This window comes from Equus asinus, chromosome 2, assembly GCF_041296235.1.
Source record: "Equus asinus isolate D_3611 breed Donkey chromosome 2, EquAss-T2T_v2, whole genome shotgun sequence".
Taxonomy (NCBI): domain Eukaryota; kingdom Metazoa; phylum Chordata; class Mammalia; order Perissodactyla; family Equidae; genus Equus; species Equus asinus.
Genome location: NC_091791.1, coordinates 104,485,568 through 104,489,682, shown reverse-complemented (window position 1 = coordinate 104,489,682; position 4,115 = coordinate 104,485,568). Strand labels below are relative to the sequence as shown.

General features: G+C 40.8%; 1 long non-coding RNA gene across 1 annotated transcript; it reads right to left on the bottom strand.

Moving 5' to 3' along the window:
- Positions 1–206: 206 nt before the first annotated feature.
- Positions 207–3,863, bottom strand: LOC139046245 (uncharacterized). The gene is made up of 3 exons (XR_011506080.1): positions 3,499–3,863; positions 3,238–3,365; positions 207–2,810 (listed from the first exon to the last, which is right to left on the bottom strand). It is a non-coding gene; the product is annotated as an uncharacterized lncRNA (long non-coding RNA).
- Positions 3,864–4,115: the final 252 nt, after the last annotated feature.

Below are 4,115 nucleotides of genomic sequence, written 5' to 3'. Positions count from 1 at the left end.
ATGGTTTTCTAAAATAAATAGTAGGTTTTACTACTTGGTCTTGAACAAACTCTGCTACTTATTAACTGGGTGTGACCTAGGGCAGAGCAGTTAATCACTTTGAAACTCAATTTCCCAATGTGCAAAAAAAAAACTAGAAAGCACAGCCTATCTATCCTATGTGCATGTTAAAGAGGTATGCAAACCATCGGTGTCAGGTAGTAAGTCATCTGCATATGGTAATTTCTTTAACCCCCTTGGAGTAGGTGCTATTACACAGGAGGACACTGCAGCAATAAGAAGTTAAGTGACTTCCCCAAGGTCATGTGACTAGCAAGCAGAAAATCCATTATTGAAAAGTAGGATGTTTCACCCCAGAGCTGGCTGCTGTACTGTCTCACTTGGTTGGTTTTCAAGAAGTACTTGTTGAATGCGTAGATGAGCAGGAGAGAGGGAAGGAGTGCTGGATGGAAGGTCTAGCTGAATCAGTTCAGTAATTCCCTGCTTTTTCTGATTCAGGCTTACCAACAAGCCTTCCAATTAGAGTTTGACTTTCTCTATAGATGAGTTTATGAGGGAAAAAAAAATATGAATTGGGCCAGTTCATATGGTACATTCCACCTGAAAGAAGACTGCTCGTGGCAAATTAAGAAATTCAGATTAACGTTTATTCATAAATCTCTAAACTTGGTTGATGTGAGTCGGTCCCCGAGAGAAAGTCCACATCCTTTGGCTGATAAGCTACCTTCAAGAGCTTACAAGATCAGACTGTGGGCCACGATGAATCTACCTAGGAAATGCCAACTGCAGAGTCTCTGCAGAACCTGCCAGTCAGTCTTAGGCAAGAAAGACACTCTGAGGGCAGGCTGGCTTTCCTCCCCGACCCTTCTAGGGCCAGGAACCTATTTCTATATTTCCCAACCTCTCCTGCAACGAACACTAGTCCTGTGAGATTCTCTGTGAAGAGATACATAGCCAAATGATGCACACTTGAATATTGAAAGGGTTTTTTAATCCTGTTTTTAAAAATGCATTCAGAGACAACTTGATGCTTCCCAATCCCCTTGGCAACAGAACCATTTTTTTCCACATAACTCTCACCAACACTTCCCGGAATAGTAATTCCACTAGCCTAATTCAATTCAGCAAGCAAACAAAAATTAATTGAGCATATACTTTATACAAGGGACCATGTTAAGTTCCGGAGAAGTCTCAAAGATAAATCTGGGAGATGGGATTTATAATTTTGAATACCCAACGTTTATAAGCTTCTTTGATCTTATCAAATGTAATTTTCACCTAAAAAGTCTCTGAAAGAGATGTTATCAGACTCATTTTACGATGAGGAAACGAAGATTCAAAGACGTCAAGTCCTTTGCTCAACGTCACCCAGATATTAACTGGTATGGCCTGGGTTTGAAACCTTCTTTGTCTCACTGAAGATCTGATACTCCTACAGTTCTAGAACATGGATCCTTTCTTAAGTAACTTACAACTGTGTATAACAAGCATGTGTGTGGCCGTATAATATGTGATAGAAAGCCCAGTGTCCTCAGAGAGGGACAGAAAGTGTGCTACTGTGCCTTCAGGGGAACTTGACATTACTTTCATCTAGGAAGATTCAAGAAAAATTTTATTTATGATGCGGCATTTGAGCAGAGCCTAGCAGGAAGAAGTCATTTCACATGGTGGAAATAGGGAAGAAAATTTGGAAAATCTTGTCCTGTCTGAGGAGAACCATCAATAACCTATATAAGGGTAAATGTTCTCCTCTTTTATAAAGTAATTCATCATTGAGTACTTAATATGTGCAGGACATGAGGAAGATGCTAAGGTGGAAAAAGTCCCTGACTTCAAGACAGTTTGCAAAGGAGTAGGGCAACCTTCCCTGAATACAACCATTGGAAACACAAGTGCTCTGGCAAAGCAGAGGAAGTCTAGATTGGTTTCAAGTAGGGGCAAATCATGAAGAGCTTACTGGAAGAGGTAGAATTTAGGCTGGAGATGTGTTTGAATAGGAAGGGCTAGAGAAGAAGGGCAAGCCAAGCAAAAACATCCAACTGAGCAATAGGACAGAGTGAAAGACTTAGGGAAAGATGGAACATTTAGAAGCGCCAGAGCAATCTGGGCTTTGGACGAGATGCCTCCATGGCCAGGGCACAAAGAAGACAAGGCATTCAGGTTCTGGATCCTCCATCATTTCTAACCAGACAATCCTGCCTTTATCTGTCCTGTGTTTTACAGCTCCGTACAATGTTTAGTTTTCTTAAAAAGGATTGTTTGTTTAACAAACATCTGAAAGCTGGAGCAGGCAGGAGTTTGGTGTAATGGTAGACCAGATTGGAAAAGAACATGATCAGTTGTTCACTGGCCTTAAACTCCACGCCATGGGTTCTAGGTTAATTTAGTAGGTAATGGGTAGCATTAAGTTTTTTAGTAAGGATGTAAAGTTGAGAAAAATGCCTCACAGTTGGCCATGTCCCATACTCTATTTCTAGAAAATATTCTCATGGTCCTGAGATATAGAATCACCCTTTCTTACTATAGTCTGCTTTTCACATCCATGATCCTTATGTGGCAGCAACGTCAGGATGAAGACAGACCAGAATATTCCTTCCTGTCCTTCCCTTATCAGGTAACAGGTCTTCTCAAGATAAACTCACTTCTCAGCCATGATGCTAACAAAGAAATAGAGGACCAAGGTTGCAATTTAGAAAGAATGTCTAGCTAACCTGGAAACCATCTCAAGAAAATACTGTAATAGAAAATTTACCCTCCTTAATGTCCCTCCTTTGTCTTTGATTTCTTGGGTTGAAGCAGAGAACTGGTATCTTAAAAGAAAAGAAAATATAATAAATAAATAAAATATACAACCTAAGTTAAAACATTTCTCTCAGAGAAAAGTGTTTGCTAGGGGATTTGGGTCAAATGTTACAATCTGAGTTCCCCACTAACAGGAATGTTATCTTCTCTCTTCTCATATCGCTAGTACCTAATTCACAAGTGTGCAATAAATGATCGTTATTGAAAGGTCCCCAGCAATGGAAAAATCCAACGCCATTTGGCCCTAGAAATAGCTCAAGAATTGCTACCAAATAACTGAGGTATTTCCAGTAGGAATGTAAATTGCCATTTCAGTTTCAAAGCTGCTCTCTGGGGCTTGAGAAAATGCCATGAGTAGCAGCAGAATATCCTAGGAGGTTCCAGAATGCTGAGACTTCAACCCATGGGCGCCAATACCAATGTTCATAAACTCACCAATATGGAGCATTTCTCCTCTCTTTTGAAAGATCATACGCAAAGTTTAATAAAGAGCTGGAATCAGACGACGAATTTTCAGGCAAGTTTCAGGTCAGGACCAGTTTTCAGGCCTCCGAATTACGAATCTTCAAGTAAAGTGAATTAGATTAACTCAAACGGGCATTTTCAAGTGAAGTCAATAAAATTAACTCAATAGTATAGCTTTGTCATTAACATATGCATTCTACAAAGAGGCAGCATGGGATAGCTTGGCCATACCACTTTCCAGCTGTATGAGTGTCCTGGATATTTGCCTGTCATCTCTCCAACCCAGACCCGCCTTTCTCCACTCTGCTCTGCAGGGCTGGGGATCTGCAGACTCTGTTTCTCAGCTTCCTTCACTTGCTGATTTTCTGGTCAATTCTACTAATAGGAGACACTGGAGAGAGATCAGAAGGCAGGAAGATGAGAGTGGCCTCCTGCTTCTGATTTTAACAGAGAGGCAGTTGCTGGAGACTGCTAGTGTTTTCATTCAGATTATTTCAGAATCTGGCAGCCCACGCTGATTCCAGACCCAGTTGAGGCGGCACCTCTTCAGTGGCTTTGGGACTGACTTCTACAGTGTCTTCAGCAGCTCAGCTCCAGTTAAGGGGCTAATGCAACTTCTCCTCTGAGTATCACCTCCTCTTTCTTTTTGCTCCTCCAATGACCCCTGACTGATTCAGCAGCTATCTAACCTCTCTGAGTTTTAGTTTCCTCATTTCTAAAATCGAGCTAATAATATCTGCAAGGGAAGAGGGTGTAAAAGTAAGATTTTTTAGAGATCCTGTGCACTATAAAGGTAACAATGACCTCCGTGTGTAATTCAAAATTTTTTTAAATCATAATAAATAATG